The sequence below is a fragment of the Salmo salar genome, chromosome ssa09, assembly GCF_905237065.1.
Source record: "Salmo salar chromosome ssa09, Ssal_v3.1, whole genome shotgun sequence".
Lineage (NCBI taxonomy): Eukaryota > Metazoa > Chordata > Actinopteri > Salmoniformes > Salmonidae > Salmo > Salmo salar.
In genome coordinates this window covers 151,514,785-151,534,784 of record NC_059450.1, presented here as the reverse complement: position 1 = coordinate 151,534,784, position 20,000 = coordinate 151,514,785, and the positions used below count along the sequence as shown (strand labels likewise).

The following is a 20,000-nucleotide window of genomic DNA, read 5'->3' as shown; positions in this document are numbered from 1 at the left end:
AGAGAGTAGAGGTGGCAGGTAGCCTAGTGGTTAGAGAGTAGAGGTGGCAGGTAGCCTAGTGGTTAGAGTGTAGAGGAGGCAGGTAGCCTAGTGGTTAGAGTGTAGAGGAGGCAGGTAGCCTAGTGGTTAGAGTGTAGAGGAGGCAGGTAGCCTAGTGGTTAGAGTGTAGAGGAGGCAGGTAGCCTAGTGGTTAGAGTGTAGAGGAGGCAGGTAGCCTAGTGGTTAGAGTGTAGAGGAGGCAGGTAGCCTAGTGGTTAGAGTGTAGAGGAGGTAGGTAGCCAAGTGGTTATAGTGTAGAGGAGGCAGGTAGACTAGTGGTTAGAGTGTAGAGGAGGCAGGTAGCCTAGTGGTTAGAGTGTAGAGGAGGCAGGTAGCCTAGTGGTTAGAGTGTAGAGGAGGCAGGTAGCCTAGTGGTTAGAGAGTAGAGGTGGCAGGTAGCCTAGTGGTTAGAGAGTAGAGGAGGTAGGTAGCCAAGTGGTTATAGTGTAGAAGAGGCAGGTAGCCTAGTGGTTAGAGTGTAGAGGAGGTAGGTAGCCAAGTGGACATAGTGTAGAAGAGGCAGGTAGCCTAGTGGTTAGAGAGTAGAGGTGGCAGGTAGACTAGTGGTTAGAGTGTAGAAGAGGCAGGTAGACTAGTGGTTAGAGTGTGGAGGAGGCAGGTAGCCTAGTGGTTAGAGTGTAGAGGAGGCAGGTAGCCTAGTGGTTGGAGTGTAGAGGAGGCCGTTAGCCTAGTGGTTAGAGTGTAGAGGAGGCAGGTAGCCTAGTGGTTAGAGTGTAGAGGAGGCAGGTAGACTAGTGGTTAGAGTGTAGAGGAGGCAGGTAGACTAGTGGTTAGAGTGTAGAGGAGGCAGGTAGCCTAGTGGTTAGAGTGTAGAGGAGGCAGGTAGCCTAGTGGTTAGAGTGTAGAGGAGGCAGGTAGCCTAGTGGTTAGAGAGTAGAGGTGGCAGGTAGCCTAGTGGTTAGAGTGTAGAGGAGGCAGGTAGCCTAGTGGTTAGAGAGTAGAGGTGGCAGGTAGACTAGTGGTTAGAGTGTAGAAGAGGCAGGTAGACTAGTGGTTAGAGTGTAGAGGAGGCAGGTAGCCTAGTGGTTAGAGTGTAGAGGAGGCAGGTAGCCTAGTGGTTAGAGTGTAGAGGAGGCAGGTAGCCTAGTGGTTAGAGAGTAGAGGTGGCAGGTAGCCTAGTGGTTAGAGAGTAGAGGTGGCAGGTAGCCTAGTGGTTAGAGTGTAGAGGAGGCAGGTAGCCTAGTGGTTAGAGTGTAGAGGAGGCAGGTAGCCTAGTGGTTAGAGTGTAGAGGAGGCAGGTAGCCTAGTGGTTAGAGTGTAGAGGAGGCAGGTAGCCTAGTGGTTAGAGTGTAGAGGAGGCAGGTAGCCTAGTGGTTAGAGTGTAGAGGAGGCAGGTAGCCTAGTGGTTAGAGTGTAGAGGAGGTAGGTAGCCAAGTGGTTATAGTGTAGAGGAGGCAGGTAGACTAGTGGTTAGAGTGTAGAGGAGGCAGGTAGCCTAGTGGTTAGAGTGTAGAGGAGGCAGGTAGCCTAGTGGTTAGAGTGTAGAGGAGGCAGGTAGCCTAGTGGTTAGAGAGTAGAGGTGGCAGGTAGCCTAGTGGTTAGAGAGTAGAGGAGGTAGGTAGCCAAGTGGTTATAGTGTAGAAGAGGCAGGTAGCCTAGTGGTTAGAGTGTAGAGGAGGTAGGTAGCCAAGTGGACATAGTGTAGAAGAGGCAGGTAGCCTAGTGGTTAGAGAGTAGAGGTGGCAGGTAGACTAGTGGTTAGAGTGTAGAAGAGGCAGGTAGACTAGTGGTTAGAGTGTAGAGGAGGCAGGTAGCCTAGTGGTTAGAGTGTAGAGGAGGCAGGTAGCCTAGTGGTTAGAGTGTAGAGGAGGCAGGTAGCCTAGTGGTTAGAGAGTAGAGGTGGCAGGTAGCCTAGTGGTTAGAGAGTAGAGGTGGCAGGTAGCCTAGTGGTTAGAGTGTAGAGGAGGCAGGTAGCCTAGTGGTTAGAGTGTAGAGGAGGCAGGTAGCCTAGTGGTTAGAGTGTAGAGGAGGCAGGTAGCCTAGTGGTTAGAGTGTAGAGGAGGCAGGTAGCCTAGTGGTTAGAGTGTAGAGGAGGCAGGTAGCCTAGTGGTTAGAGTGTTGAGAAGGTAGGTAGCCAAGTGGTTATAGTGTAGAGGAGGCAGGTAGACTAGTGGTTAGAGTGTAGAGGAGGCAGGTAGCCTAGTGGTTAGAGTGTAGAGGAGGCAGGTAGCCTAGTGGTTAGAGTGTAGAGGAGGCAGGTAGCCTAGTGGTTAGAGAGTAGAGGTGGCAGGTAGCCTAGTGGTTAGAGAGTAGAGGAGGTAGGTAGCCAAGTGGTTATAGTGTAGAAGAGGCAGGTAGCCTAGTGGTTAGAGTGTAGAGGAGGTAGGTAGCCAAGTGGTTATAGTGTAGAAGAGGCAGGTAGCCTAGTGGTTAGAGTGTAGAGGAGGCAGGTAGACTAGTGGTTAGAGTGTAGAGGAGGTAGGTAACCTAGTGGTTAGAGTGTAGAGGAGGTAGGTAACCTAGTGGTTAGAGTGTAGAGGAGGTAGGTAGCCTAGTGGTTAGAGAGTAGAGGAGGCAGGTAGCCTAGTGGTTAGAGAGTAGAGGTGGCAGGTAGCCTAGTGGTTAGAGTGCAGAGGAGGCAGGTAGCCTAGTGGTTAGAGAGTAGAGGTGGCAGGTAGCCTAGTGGTTAGAGTGTAGAGGAGGCAGGTAGACTAGTGGTTAGAGTGTAGAGGCAGGTAGCCTAGTGGTTAGAGTGTAGAGGAGGCAGGTAGACTAGTGGTTAGAGAGTAGAGGTGGCAGGTAGCCTAGTGGTTAGAGTGTTGGGCCAGTAACCGAAAGGTTGCTAGATCGAACCCCTGAGCTGACAAGGTAAAAATCTGTCGTTCTGCCCCTGAACAAGGCAGTTAACCCACTGTTCCTAGGCCGTCATTGTAAATAAGAATTTGTTCAGTTGGTAGCTCAGTTGGTAGAGCATGGTGTTTGCAACGCCAGGGTTGTGGGTTCGATTCCCACGGGGGGCCAGCACAGGAAAAAAAATCTATGAAATGTATGCATTCACTACTGTAAGTCGCTCTGGATAAGAGCGTCTGCTAAATGACTAAAATGTAAATGTAACTAACTTGCCTAGTTAAATAATAATCAAAGGAGCTCATCTAGAGAGAGAAGTTTAGCCATCAGACAAGGAGCTCATCCAGAGAGAGGAGTTTAGCCATCAGACAAGGAGCTCATCCAGAGAGAGGAGTTTAGCCATCAGACAAGGAGCTCATCCAGAGAGAGGAGTTTAGCCATCAGACAAGGAGCTCATCCAGAGAGAGGAGTTTAGCCATCAGACAAGGAGCTCATCCAGAGAGAGGAGTTTAGCCATCAGACAAGGAGCTCATCCAGAGAGAGGAGTTTAGCCATCAGACAAGGAGCTCATCCAGAGAGAGGAGTTTAGCCATCAGACAAGGAGCTCATCCAGAGAGAGGAGTTTAGCCATCAGACAAGGAGCTCATCCAGAGAGAGGAGTTTAGCCATCAGACAAGGAGCTCATCCAGAGAGAGGAGTTTAGCCATCAGACAAGGAGCTCATCCAGAGAGAGGAGTTTAGCCATCAGACAAGGAGCTCATCCAGAGAGAGGAGTTTAGCCATCAGACAAGGTGCTCACTAATGAAGACTAACCGGAGAAGCGTGCGTGCGATTGCCTACTATGCAAGTCTCATTAGGTTGGTATTAGGTCTGAGTTATACAGCAGGAGACATTTCCTTAATCTGTAAGCCTGGAGGGAGACTACAACAGACAGGCTAGTGGGATGTACCACAGTATGACCCTACTGCTATGATACCACATACCTGGACATGCACAGTATGATCCTACTGCTATAATACCACATACCTGGACATGCACAGTACGACCCTACTGCTATAATACCACATACCTGGACATGCACAGTATGTCCCTACTGCTATAATACCACATACCTGGACATGCACAGTATGTCCCTACTGCTATAATACCACATACCTGGACATGCACAGTACGACCCTACTGCTATAATACCACATACCTGGACATGCACAGTACGACCCTACTGCTATAATACCACATACCTGGACATGCACAGTATGTCCCTACTGCTATGATACCACATACCTGGACATGCACAGTACGACCCTACTGCTATGATACCACATACCTGGACATGCACAGTACGACCCTACTGCTATGATACCACATACCTGGACATGCACAGTATGTCCCAACCGCCATAATATTTTTTTATAATATTTTTGTTTCATCAGACCAGAGGACATTCCTCCAAAAAGTACGATCTTTGTCCCCATGTGCAGTTGCAAACCGTAGTTTGGCTTTTTTATGGCGGTTTTGGAGCAGTGGCTTCTTCCTTGCTGACCGGCCTTTCAGGTTATGTCGATATAGGACCCGTTTTACTGTGGATATAGATACTTTTGTACCTGTTTCCTCCAGCATCTTTAAAGGTTCTTTGCTGTTGTTCTGGGATTGATTTGCACTTTTCGCACCAAAGTACGTTCATCTCTAGGAGACAGAACGCGTCTCCTTCCTGAGTGGTATGACGGCTGCGTGGCCCATGGTGTTTATACTTGCGTACTATCGTTTGTACAGATGAACGTGGTACCTAAAGGCGTTTGGAAATTGCTCCCAAGGATGAACCAGAAGTGTGGAGGTCTACAATTTATTTTCTGAGGTCTTGGCTGATTTCTCTTGATTTTCCCATGATGTCAAGCAAAGAGGGACTGAGTTTGAAGGTAGGCCTTGAAATACATCCACAGGTACACCTCCAATTGACTGAAATTATGTCAATTAGCCTAACAGAAGCTTCTAAAGCCATGACATCATTTTCTGGAATTTTCCAAGCTGTTTAAAGGCACAGTCAACTTAGTGTATGTAAACTTCTGACCCACTGGAATTGTGATACAGTGAATTATAAATTAAATAATCTGTCTGTAAACAATTGTTGGAAAAATTACTTGTGTCATGCACAAAGTAGATGTCCTAACCGACTTGCCAAAACTATAGTTTGTTAACAAGAAATTTGTCAAGTGGTTGATAAACGAGTCTTAATGACTCCAACCTAAGTGTATGTAAACGTCGGACTTCAACTGTATATACAGATGAGCAGACAGGTATGATGTATGTATGCTGCCTGTGTGCCTATAGCCTATGCCTGCTCTCTCTAGGAGTGGCAGGTAGCCTAGCGGGTAAGAGTGTTGGGCAAGTAACCGAAATGTCGCTGGTTCGCATTCCCAAGCCAACTAGGTATAAAAACTGTCTGTGCCCTTAACTTTAGTTGCTCAGGATAAGAGCGTCTGCTAAATGAATAAAAAAAAAAATTAAATGACAAAGCCACTAACGTTAACCTGTCTGGGCTAGGGGGCAGTATTTTCACAGCCGGATGAAAAACGTACCCAATTTAAACATTGTTACTACACTGGCCCAGAAACTAGAATATGCATATTATTATTAGATTTGGATAGAAACACTCTGAAGTTTCTAAAACTGTTTGAATGGTGTCTGTGAGTATAACAGAACTCATATGGCAGGCAAAAACCTGAGAAAAAGTCAACCAGGAAGTGGAGGATCTGAGAATTGTAGTTCTTCTTTCTAGTCCCTTTCAAAACTACAGTATGGGTGGGGTTACGTTGCACTTCCTAAAGCTTCCATTGGCTGTCTAAAGCCTTCGGAAAGTGGTTTGAGCCTTCTCCTGTCACTGGGTAGAGTATAGGAGCTCAGTTACTGAGTGGTCTGCCTGGCAACAAAGGGATTGGATATGCGCGGTCACGCGAGCACGCCGTTCCTTCTTTTTCTCCTTGAAAGAATACGCTATTGTCCGGTTGGAATATTATCGCAACTTTACGTTAAAAATACCATAAAGATTGATTTTAAACAGCGTTTGACATGCTTCTAAGTACGGTAATGGAACATTTTGACTTTTCGTCTCTCGTTCCGCGCTCGCGCCTTATGCCTTTGGATAAGTGATCTGTATGCACGAACAAAACGGAGGTATTTGTACATAAATATGGATTATTTCGAACAAAAACTACATTTATTGTGGAAGTAGCAGTCCTGGGAGTGCATTCTGACAAAGATCAGCAAAGGTAAGAGAATATTTCTAATACTAATTCTGAGTTTAGGTTGCCCCGAACTTGGAGGGTGTCTGAATAGCTCACCGTGATGGCTGAGCTATGTACTCAGAATATTGAAAAATGTGCTTTCTCCGTAAAGCTATTTTAAAATCTGACACAGCGGTTGCATCTAGGGGTAGTCTATCTATAATTCTTAAAATAATTGTTATATATTTTGTCAACGTTTATGATGAGTATTTTTGTAAATTGATGTGCACATTCACCGGTAGTTTTGATGGGAATACATTTTCTGAACATCACGCGCCAATGTAAAATGCTGTTTTTGGATATAAATATGAACTTATCAAACAAAACATACATGTATTGTGTAACATAATGTCCTAGGAGTGTCATCTGATGAAGATCGTCAAAGGTTAGTGCTTCATTTAGCTGTGTTTTGGGTTTTATTGACACATGTCCTTGCTTGGAAAATGCCTGTGTGATTATTTTTGTCTATGTACTCTCCTAACATAATCTAATGTTTTGCTTTCCCTGTAAAGCCTTTTTGAAATCGGACAATGTGGTGAGATTAACGAGAAGTTTATCTTTAAAATGGTGTAAAATAGTTGTATGTTTGAGAAAGTTGAATTATGACATTTTGTTGTTTTTGAATTTACCGCCCTGATATTTCACTGGCTGTGCGTCCCACCTAGCCCATAGAAGTTAACTTTACCAGCAGAGAGGAGCCCTTACTTCTACAGCCAACTGTGGTTGCTAGCTAACTAGCTAGTTACATGAATGACATTTCTCTACTCCACTTATTTGGCACAGGGCTCCTGTCTTTTGAACCAGTGTAACAGCGTTCACCAAAATGTATTTTCTACATAGCTAACTATTGAATTTATGTTTCGCTTCATGTTTAGTTCATTGCCTCCTGTTGACCTTGATTAAGATGAATGTGTTATTCAACTGATACTTTTGTTTGACTGCTTGAGTTAGACCAGAGTTGATGTGTTTCCCATTTAAAAGTTAACACTATAGGGCCTCCCGAGTGGCGCAGTGGTCTAAGGCACTGCATCGCAGTGCTAGCTGTGCCACCAGAAACTCTGGGTTCGAGTCCAGGCTCTGTCGACCGGGACCAGGAGGCCCATGGGGCGGCGCACAATTGGCCTAGCGTAGTCTGGGTTAGGGAGGGTTTGGCTGGCAAGGATATCCTTGTCTCATCGTGCACTAGTGACTCCTGTGGTGGGCTGGGTGCAGTGCATGCTGACCAGGTTGCCAGGTGTGCGGCTGGCTTCCGGGTTGGATGGGTGCTGTGTTAAGAAGCAGTGTGGCTTGGTTGGGTTGTGTTTCGGAGGACGCATGGCTCTCGACCTTCGCCTCTCCCGAGTCCATACGGGAGTTGCAGCAAAGAGACAATGAGACAACCAACTACTAACAATTGGATACCATGATTTTTTTTTATTTAGGCTAAACTTTTTACATTCTTTATTGGGAATGTGTTTTGTGAAAAAGGTTTATGTCGTTTTTGTTATTGTAAATAAATGCAATATTAGTCAACATAATACAATTGTTGGCTTTAAATGTATATTTGTAGTGTCAACTGCATCAAGTACAGTAGGACTATGCCTATGACTTAAATGTTATAATTTGATTGACAGACTTGATATGACGTATGAAACTTTTAAAGAGCACATTGTGAATCCACAAGTTCTGACAGTATATGATACTGCTAAACATGTAGTTGATGCTTTTCTTGTAGTTCTGTTTTTAAGTTTAATTAATCAAACGCTGAAGGTTCTACTGTAGCCTACTGTTACATTTTGTAATAGAGCGTGGAACAAAAGCTGTTTTCATGGTGACGGCGATGAGCACCCTTCATTTAAAGATACAATATAATGTATAATACAATGATTCAATACGGGATCAAATGCTTACTTTGAGATGTTAGGATGTGTCAACAAAACAAATGTGAAACGGCAAGTGATGGGCTGTATCAAGTTGGGTCGAAGCATTAGACACAGCATGTGTCCCAGATGTGTCTGAATGTGTTCATTGAGTCTGAAACAAGGTGGTCCGTTTCTTGGTGTGTGTGTGTGCGTAGTGCGTGGTGTGTGGTGTGTGGTGTGTGGTGTGTGTGTGTGTAGTGTAGTGTAGTGTACCTGCAGTATACAGCTGGTGATGTCTGAGGCTATCTTGGCATGGGGTGTGTCTTCGTCTCTGCCCTGGGGGGTGAGGTTGTGTTCCAGACAGGACTCCCACAGACCCACTAACGCCCCCCCATGGCGCTCGATGGACCGCGTCTCCCTGATCGCCGTGGTGATGCGCGTGATGCAGATCTCCACCACAGCCTGGTCATTGTCATTGGTCAGGTAGTCCTGCAGCCAGCAAATCAGAGGGGAAATGAGTCCGGAACAGCCAATCAGGATCAAGAAACAATGAGAAAAGAGCATGTTTGTTTTTTTAATATAGTTTCAAATGCAGTCAACCTGAAAGCTGTCTAACACAAATCCAAGTCTCAAGGCTGCAATAGCTTTTGCTCTTAGTTTTCCCTTGACACTCAAAGGAAAAATACTCTTAAACCTCTTAGGGCTAGGGGGCAGTATTTTCACGGCCGGATTTAAACAGGTTACTACTCTGGCCCAGAAACTAGAATATGCATATTATTAGTAGATTTGGACAGAAAACACTCTGAAGTTTCTAAAACTGTTTGAATGGTGTCTGTGAGTATAACAGAACTCATATGGCAGGCAAAAACCTGAGAAAAAGTCAAGCAGGAAGTGGGAAGTCTGGTGCTTGTAGTCTTTTCAAGTGATTGCCTTGACTGTATACAGTGACTTAGGGTTCATTTTGCACTTCCTAAAGCTTCCACTAGATGTCAGCAGTCTTTAGAACGGTGTTTGAAGATTATATGGTGAATTTGAAGGGAATAGCAGCTGTGGTAAACTGGTGTCCCATTATAAGGCATGGGCTCTAGTCCCACGCAATGACTTGGGAGCAAGCTGAGTTCATATTCACTCCTAAAGAGAACGGATAGGTCCGGTTGGAATTTTATTCAAGGTATATGTCATGTCCTGACCAGTAATAGGGGTTATTTGTTATTATAGTTTGGTCAGGACATGGCAGGGGGTGTTTGTTTCATGTGGTTTGGGCTATGTATTTAGGTAGAGGGGTGTTTGGTTTATGTGGTTCGGGGTTTGTTAGTCTATGTTCTATGTTAGTTTATTTCTATGTTCTGTCTAGTCATTTGTATTTCTATGTTTAGTTAATTGGTGTTGGGGCCTTCAGTTGGAGGCAGCTGTCTATCGTTGACTCTGATTGAAGGTCCTATAATTAGGGGTGTGTTTGTATCATGGATTGTGGGTAGTTGTATTCTGTTTTGTGTTCTTCACCTGACAGAACTGTTAGTGTCGTTTCCGTAATTGTATACGTGTTTCATTTTGTTTCACCTTCTTCAATATTAAAAAGAAGATGAGTATACACTTCCCTGTTGCGTCTTGGTCCTCCACACACGACAGTCGTTACAGTATATGATATAAAACAACCTAAAGATTGATTCTATACATCATTTGACATGTTTCTACAAACTATAGTATAACTTTTTTGACTTTTCGTCTGGACTAAGTAAGCACGCGCGTAGTGGATTTGGATAGTGAACCTAACGCGCGAACAAAATGGATTATTTGGAAATAAATATGAACTTTATCGAACATTTATTGTGGAGCTGGGATTCCTGGGAGTGCCTTCTGATGAAGATAATCAAAGGTAAGTGAATATTTATAATGTAATTTCCTAGTTTTATTGACTCCAAGATGGCGGGTTTCTGTTTGCTAGTTGTTAGTGTCATCTGGGCTGTACTCAGATTATTGCAAATTGTGCTTTCGCCGTGAACCTTTTTTGAAATCTGACAAAGCGATTATATTTAGGAGAAGTGTATCTATAATTCCGTGCATAACACTTCTATATTGATCAATGTTTATGATGAGAATTTACGTACTGTGTGTGCTCATTGTGCTCATTCACCGAAAGGTTTGGAGGGAAAACATTTCTCAACATTACGCGCCAATGTAAAATGCTGTTTTTGGATATGAATATGAACTTTATCGAGCAAAACATACATGTATTGTGTAACATAATGTCCTAGGAGTGTCATTTGATGAAGATCGTCAAAGGTTAGTGCTTCATTTAGCTGTGTTTTGGGTTTTTGTGATGCATCTAGTTGCTTGGAAAATGGCTATGTGGTGTTTCTTGTGAAGTTTATGTCCTAACATAATCTAATTTTATGCTTTCGCCGTAAAGCCTTTTTGAAATCGGACAATGTGGTTAGATTAACGAGAATTTTATCTTTAAAATGGTGTAAAATAGTTGATTGAGAAAATGGAATTATGAGATTTTAGCTGTTTTAAATTTGGCGCTCTGATTTTCCACTGGCTGTTGTCAAAATCAATCCCGTTAACGGGATGAGAACGGGAAGGGGTCACCAACAGGTTAACTTTTTCCATGTTGAGGTAGAAAGGTTCAGACAAACTCTTACCCCATCTAGACAGTGTCTGAATAAGCAGTTGGGTTACATTCTGCTGCAGACTCTTTTCTTCTTTAGTTAAATGATAACTGAGAGACTGACTGTGTTGGATGGGTAATGAGGACGTGGGCTCTGGAGGGATAGGCATCATATCAGATCTGTTTCCAGGAAACAGTCCCAAGAGACACACCTGCCATAAGCTGTGTGTGTGTGTGTGTGTGTGCATAGACAACTTACAAGAGAGCAATAGATACCTTTGACTTCCTCTAGTACTTCAAAGAGACCGTCATGTATGTGTGTGTGCATGGATGGGTATGTAGGGGTACTCACAGGAGAGCAGGAGATAGCCTTGATTTCCTCCAAGGCCTGTGAAAGACAGTCCTCTATCTCAGAGTCTTCCAGGGAGAAGAGGTCTCCAGCCCGGGACAGGTCCCTCTGGCCCAGTACCTGGCCAAACAGCTGGTGCATGGTGTCTCTGCTTCACTCTGGCCTGCTTCGGGCCCACCTCAGCCTGGTCTGGTCTACGTCAGGCCTGCTTAGGCCTGGTTTGACCCACACTCACTCTGGGCCGACCTGGGGAAAGAAGTTGCTACGGAGACAGGGCATGGTCCCTGAAGGTGCTGGGGTGATGACCTCATACACATCAGACCCCTGAGAAAGAAAGACAAAAATGGTGACAAATTTGACCCCAATAACTACCGTGGGATATGCGTCAACAGCAACCTTGGGAAAATCCTCTGCATTATCATTAACAGCAGAATTGTACATTTCCTCAGTGAAAACAATGTACTGAGCAAACGTCAAATTGGCTTTTTACCAAATTATAGTACGACAGACCACATATTCACCCTGCACACCCTAATTGAACAAACAAACTAACTAAAACAAAGGCAAAGTCTTCTCATGCTTTGTTGATTTCAATTGTTGACTCAATTTGGCACGAGGGTCTGTTTATTTCAAAAAGCTTTTGACACAATTTGTCATGAGAATCTGCTATACAAATGGATGGAAAGTGGAGTTGGTTGAAAAACATACGACTTTATAAAATCCATGAACACAAACAACAAGTGTGCGGTTCAACTTGGCAAAAAACACACACAACTCACCCTACTACAATCTGAAGTCAAATGTCTACTGTTCGCTGATGATCTGGTGCTTCTGTCCCCAACCAAGGAGGGCCGACAGCAGCACCTGGATCTTCTGCACAGATTCTGTCAGGCTTGGGTCCTGACAGTAAAAAATAATGGTATTCCAAAAAAGGTCCAGTCGCCAGGACCACAAATACAAATTCCATCTAGACACCGTTGCCCTAGAGCACACAAAAAAACTATACATACCTCGGCCTAAACATCATCACCACAGGTAACTTCCACAAAGCTGTGAACGATCTGAGAGACAAGGCAAGGCCATCAAAAGGAACATAAAATTCAACATACCAATTAGGATCTGGCTAAAAATACTTGAATCAGTTATAGAACCCATTGCCCTTTATGGTTGTGAGGTCTGGGGTCCGCTCACCAACCAAGAATTCACAAAATGGGACCAACACCAAATTGAGACTCTGCATGCAGAATTCTGCAAAAACATCCTCCGTGTGCAACGTAGAACACCAAGTAATGCAGAGCAGAATTAGGCCGATACCTACTAACTACTAAAATCCAGAAATGAGCAGTTAAATTCTACAACCACCTAAAAGGAAGTGATTCCCAACCTTCCATAACAAAGCCATCACCTATAGAGAGATGAACCTAGAGAAGAGTCCCCTAAGCAAGCTGGTCCCACAAGCACAAACACACCCCACAGAGCCCCAGGACAACAACACAATTATACCCAACCAAATCATGAGAAAACAGAAAGATAATTACTTGACACATTGGAAAGAATTGACAAAAAAACAGAGCAAACTAGAATGCTATTTAGCCCTCAACAGAGGGTACACAGTGGCAGAATACCTGACCACTGTTACTGACCCTAAATGAAGGAAAGCTTTGACTATGTACAGACTGTTTGAGCATAGCCTTGTTATTGAGAAAGGCCGCCGTAGGCAGACCTGGCTCTCAAGAGAAGACAGGCTATGTGCACACTGCCCACAAAATGAGATGGAAACTGAGCTGCACTTCCTAACCTCCTGCCAAATGTATGACCATATTAGAGACACATATTTCCCTCAGATTACACAGACCCACAAAGAATGCGAAAAGCAAATTTTTGATAAACTCCCATATCTACTGGGTGAAATACCAGTGTGCCATCACAGCAGCAAGATTTGTGACCTGTTGCCACAAGAAAAGAGCAACCAGTGAAGAACAAACACCATTGTAAATACAACCCATATTTATGTTTATTTATTTTCCCTTTTGTACTTTAACTATTTGCACATAACATGACATTTGAAATGTCTTTATTATTTTGGAACTTTTGTGAGTGTAATATTTCCTGTTAATTTCTTAATGTTTATTTATTTTTTTGCTATTTTCTATTTGACTTGCTTTGGAAATGTAAACATACAGTATGTTTCCCATGCCAATAAATCCCCTGGGAGAGAGGGGAGAGAGGGGAGAGAGACAGAGAGAGGAGAGGAGAGGAGAGGAGAAGAGAAGAGAGGAGAAGAGAAGAGAAGAGAAGAGAAGAGAAGAGAAGAGAAGAGAAGAGAAGAGAAGAGAAGAGAAGAGAAGAGAAGAGAAGAGAAGAGAAGAGAAGAGAGGAGAGGAGAGGAGAAGAGAAGAGAAGAGAAGAGAAGAGAAGAGAAGAGAAGAGAAGAGAAGAGAAGAGAAGAGAAGAGAAGAGAAGAGAAGAGAAGAGAGGAGAGGAGAGGAGAGGAGAGGAGAGGAGAGGAGAGGAGAGGAGAGGAGAGGAGAGGAGAGGAGAGGAGAGGAGAGGAGAGGAGAGGAGAGGAGAGGAGAGTTAGTAATGAGTTTTTAGAGTTTCTGCGACTACTGTTTTAATACAGTGTGAGGAGAACCATCACTAGTGTAGGTGTTATCCTCTTCTCACATCTCTCCTCTGTAGTTCGACAGGTGTAGTTAATGAAGTTACACTCATCACACATTAACTTCCCACTACACTAATATGTGACACATTAAGGGGTACTCCACTCACGGCTGTACACTGCTGGCCAAGGACAAACACCACCACATATCAGCACAGCAGAGGAGACGGCTGCATGAATGACTGTGTGGGAGGCTCCCATTAACCATTTACCCCACTCACCTGGGCTCCTCCGGCCCTTTCTGGAAATACTAACACTCAGAGAGGCTGGGGGTACTGAACACACAGGGGTCAGCTGTACTGAACACACAGGGGTCAGCTGTACTGAACACACAGGGGTCAGCTGTACTGAACACACAGGGGTCAGCTGTACTGAACACACAGGGGTCAGCTGTACTGAACACACAGGGGTCAGCTGTACTGAACACACAGGGGTCAGCTGTACTGAACACACAGGGGTCAGCTGTACTGAACACACAGGGGTCAGCTGTACTGAACACACAGGGGTCAGGGACGATGGATTATTGATTATTCAGACTGTGCGTTAATAGACACGGACACAAGAACACACGCAAAAAATAATATACATTCGTTTTTTTTGGCACAATTTCTGAAATCCTCTATTGAGTGTTTTAACACAGTGAATAGTAAAGGGGGAGGAGACTACAGTTCACCATCAAATCCAATTCCTGCCTACAGAGTCCATGGCAACACAGCACCGGGATACGGAGGCAGGAATGCTCATTGGCCTATGCCAGTTCTGAATCCAAACCCCCAAACAGCCATCAATACAGAGGGAGGAGTCAGCTTTATCTCCCCTGGCAGTAAGGATGGGGCTGGACACATAGATATTTCACTGTGACACTGACACCATTAGAGTACCATTGATCAAAGTGTCATTTATCACCTGCAATGAGACTAGGTGTGTGAGGAGGGTATAGAGAGAGAGAAAGAGAGAGAGAGAGAGAGAAAGAGAGAGAGAATTTAACAAAAAACTGAGCAAACTAGAATGCTATTTAGACCTAAACAGAGGTGTAGACAGTGGCAGAATACCTGACCACTGTGACTGACCCAAACTTAAGGAAAGATTTGACTATGTACAAATTCAGTGACCATTGCTATTGAGAGGCCGCCGAAGGCAGACCTGGCTCTCAAGAGAAGACAGGCTATGTGCACACTGCCCACAAAATGAGGTGGAAACTGAGCTGTACTTCCTAACCTCCTGCCAAATGCATTTCCCACAGATTATACAGACCCACAAAGAATTTGAAAACAGATCCAATTTTGATAAACTCCCAGCAGCGACATGTGTGACCTGTTGCCACAAGAAAAGGACAACCAATGAAGAACAAACACCATTTTAAATACAACCCATATTTATGTTTATTCATTTTCCCATTTGTACTTCAACACATTGTTACAACACTGTACATAGCCATAATATGACATTTGAAATGTCTCTATTCCGTTGAAACCTTTGTGAGTGTAATGTTTACTGTTAATTTTGGATTTGTTTATTATCTATTTCATTTGTGTTGTCAATGTAAACATGTTTCCCATGCCAATAAACTAATTGAATTGAGAATTGAGAGAGAGACATACAAACAGACAGAGACAGACAGAAAGAGACGAAGAACGAGAAAGAGAGTGACAGAAAAAGACAGAGAGAGACAGAGGGACATAAAGAGAGAGAAAGACAGAGAGAGACACAGGGACATAAAGAGAGAGAAAGACAGAGAGAGACACAGGGACATAAAGAGAGAGAAAGACAGAGAGAGACACAAAAAAGGACAAAAAAAAAAAAGGGACATAAAAAAAAGACAAAAACATAAAAAAAGAGAGACACAGGGACAAGAGAGACACAGGGACAAAAGCAGACATAAATACAAAAGGAAAGACAGAGAGAGAGAGGGACATAAAGAGAGAGAAAGACAGAGAGACGTGGATAGTATTTCAGTGTCCTGAATTCCTGGTGTAACCTGCAGACCCCTCACACACTGAGCTTCCATTATTCCACCTGAATGCCCTCTGTCTGCACTAAATCCACACACACACACACACACACACACACACACACACACACACACACACACACACACACACACACACACACACACACACACACACACACACACACACACACACTCTCACACACACACACAGCCCCAGACTATAACACACAGCCCCAGACTATAACACACAGCCCCAGACTATAACACACACAGCCCCAGACTATAACACACACAGCCCCAGACTATAACACACACAGCCCCAGACTATAACACACACAGCCCCAGACTATAACACACAGCCCCAGACTATAACACACACAGCCCCAGACTATAACACACACAGCCCCAGACTATAACACACACAGCCCCAGACTATAACACACACAGCCCCAGACTATAACACACACAGCCCCAGACTATAACACACACACAGCCCCAGACTATAACACACACAGCCCCAGACTACAACACACACAGCCCCAGACTATAACACACACACGCCCCAGACTACAACACACACACAGCCCCAGACTATAACACACACAGCCCCAGACTATAACACACACAGCCCCAGACTATAACACACACAGCCCCAGACTATAACACACACACAGCCCCAGACTATAACACACACAGCCCCAGACTATAACACACACAGCCCCAGACTATAACACACACAGCCCCAGACTATAACACACACACAGCCCCAGACTATAACACACACAGCCCCAGACTACAACACACACAGCCCCAGACTATAACACACACACAGCCCCAGACTACAACACACAGCCCCAGACTATAACACACAGCCCCAGACTATAACACACACAGCCCCAGACTATAACACACACACAGCCCCAGACTATAACACACACAGCCCCAGACTATAACACACACAGCCCCAGACTATAACACACACAGCCCCAGACTATAACACACACAGCCCCAGACTATAACACACACAGCCCCAGACTATAACACACAGCCCCAGACTATAACACACACGCCCCAGACTATAACACACACACAGCCCCAGACTATAACACACACACAGCCCCAGACTATAACACACACAGCCCCAGACTATAACACACACAGCCCCAGACTATAACACACACAGCCCCAGACTATAACACACAGCCCCAGACTATAACACACACAGCCCCAGACTATAACACACACAGCCCCAGACTATAACACACACAGCCCCAGACTATAACACACACAGCCCCAGACTATAACACACACAGCCCCAGACTATAACACACACGCCCCAGACTATAACACACAGCCCCAGACTATAACACACACAGCCCCAGACTATAACACACACAGCCCCAGACTATAACACACACAGCCCCAGACTATAACACACACAGCCCCAGACTATAACACACAGCCCCAGACTATAACACACAGCCCCAGACTATAACACACAGCCCCAGACTATAACACACACAGCCCCAGACTATAACACACACACAGCCCCAGACTATAACACACACAGCCCCAGACTATAACACACACAGCCCCAGACTATAACACACACAAGCCCCAGACTATAACACACACAGCCCCAGACTATAACACACACACAGCCCCAGACTATAACACACACAGCCCCAGACTATAACACACAGCCCCAGACTATAACACACAGCCCCAGACTATAACACACACAGCCCCAGACTATAACACACACAGCCCCAGACTATAACACACACAGCCCCAGACTATAACACACACAGCCCCAGACTATAACACACACAGCCCCAGACTATAACACACAGCCCCAGACTATAACACACAGCCCCAGACTACAACACACACAGCCCCAGACTATAACACACAGCCCCAGACTATAACACACACACAGCCCCAGACTATAACACACACAGCCCCAGACTATAACACACACAGCCCCAGACTATAACACACACAGCCCCAGACTATAACACACACACAGCCCCAGACTATAACACACACACAGCCCCAGACTATAACACACACAGCCCCAGACTATAACACACACAGCCCCAGACTAGAACACACAGCCCCAGACTATAACACACAGCCCCAGACTATAACACACAGCCCCAGACTATAACACACACAGCCCCAGACTATAACACACAGCCCCAGACTATAACACACACAGCCCCAGACTATAACACACAGCCCCAGACTAAAACACACAGCCCCAGACTATAACACATGTTGTATATTTGGTACAGTATAATTGAAATATCCCACATAAGAAACAACATGTGTGTTGTGGTTGACCAGAGCAGAGAAAAACACGCCTGAGGAATTCAGCTCTTAAACAATCAGCTAGCTACTATTACTCACCCGGCTACGGCTCAGCAAGCTCAGGAATGCAGGCTTTAAACACACACACACACACACACACACACACACACACACACACACACACACACACACACACACATTGAGACACGTGTGAAAGTGAGGCTGGACACAGGCAGGCGCCTGTGCATTAGCTCCAGAGGGACCCCTGTGTGCTCCCCAGCCCTTGCCCAGAAAGAGTGGTCCTGTTTGGGGCACTAGGTGAGGGGTGACGGGGTATTGGAGGTCTGGTTCGAAAGAACACTGGTCCTTTTGTGTGCTCTATACGCGACCCCCCCCCCATCTCTGTCTCAGTGCCCACTCAGCCCTGTATCTCTGTGATATGCACCTGCTGAATAACCCTCCCTTCCTTCTATACCATCCATAGACAGAGGGACAAGGGAGAGAAACACTCCTTGGTCGAACCCCTGTTTTCCTCCAATCTTTATTCCAGCCTGAAGCTCCCTTCTTCAAGTCACAGAAGTGTGAAATCTGAGTGTGAATACCAGCCCCAAACAGTAAATGAATGCCCATTGCCCAGCTTCAAAACACACTCACTCACACTGTTATTTATGCACATAATTCCGGTGTGGCTTTGTGACATGGGGCAGTGAGAGAGGGGGTTGAGGGAGGGAGCTTTGTGACATGGGGCAGTGAGAGAGGGGGTTGAGGGAGGGAGCTTTGTGACATGGGGCAGTGAGAGAGGGGGTTGAGGGAGGGAGCTGACTGTTTGGATTCCAGAATTCACTCAACTAAAAGAACGAAACCAGATACATATTCACTTCCCCTTTGAATACCTCTACTGGTAATCACTCTAGAATCAGAACGCTTACTACAGGGGTAAAACAGGGGTCAAACAGGTGTACTACAGGGATACTACAGGGGTAAAACAGGGGTATTACAGGTGTACTACAGGGATACTACAGGGGTATAACAGGGGTGTTACAGGGGTAAAACAGGGGTACTACAGGGGTATAACAGGGGTACTACAGTGGAATAACAGGGGTATAACAGGGATACTACAGGGGTAAAACAGATGTATTACACGGGTACTACAGGTGTAGTACAGGGATACTACAGGGGTAAAACAGGGGTTTTACAGGTGTACTACAGGGATACTGCAGGGATACTACAGGGGTATAACAGGGGTATAACAGGGGTACTACAGGGGTATAACAGGGGTATTACAGTGGTATAACAAAGGTATAACAGGGGTATGACAGGGGTATAACTGGGGTATAACAGGGATACTACAGGGGTATAACAGGGGTATAACAGGGGTATAACAGGGATACTACAGGGGTATAACAGGGGTATAACAGGGGTACTACAGGGGTATAACAGGGGTATTACAGTGGTATAACAAAGGTATAACAGGGGTATAACAGGGGTATAACAGGGATACTACAGGGGTATAACAGGGGTATTACAGGGGTATAACAGGGGTACTACAGGGGTACTACAGGGGTATAACAGGGGTATAACAGGGGTATAACAGGGATACTACAGGGGTATAACAGGGGTATTACAGGGGTACTACAGGGGTATAACAGGGATACTACAGGGGTATAACAGGGGTATAACAGGGACACTCTGGATTGTGTAACTGATTGTGAGTCTCATTAATTACTAAAGACAAAGTCACTGAGAACAGGTCTCCTCAGGGCTATCCTGACAATAGCAGCATCGCAGGACAATTAATATGAGGAAGGTTCTTTAATATACTGCAGTCACTGAGAACAGATCTCCTCAGGGCTATCCTGACAATAGCAGCATCGCAGGACAATTAATATGAGGAAGGTTCTTTAATATACTGCATGTCTGAGTGCAAGTCATGTGAACTGTCTCTGTGTATCTGGCAGCATCGCAGGCTTATATGAGAAGGTTTTTATACTGCGTCACTGAGCGTCTCTCAGGGCTCGCTAGCAGCGTCGCGATGAGAGGTTCTATACTGCATGTGTGTGTGTGTGTGTGTGTGTGTGTGTGTGCGTGCGTGCGTGCGTGCGTGCGTGCGTGCGTGCGTGCGTGTGTGTGTGTGCGTGTGTGCGT

At 45.1% G+C, this 20,000-nt stretch overlaps 1 pseudogene; it reads right to left on the bottom strand.

Moving 5' to 3' along the window:
* Positions 1–20,000, bottom strand: part of LOC106591777 (ventricular zone-expressed PH domain-containing protein-like) — a 203,813-nt pseudogene that overhangs the window by 174,366 nt on the left and 9,447 nt on the right.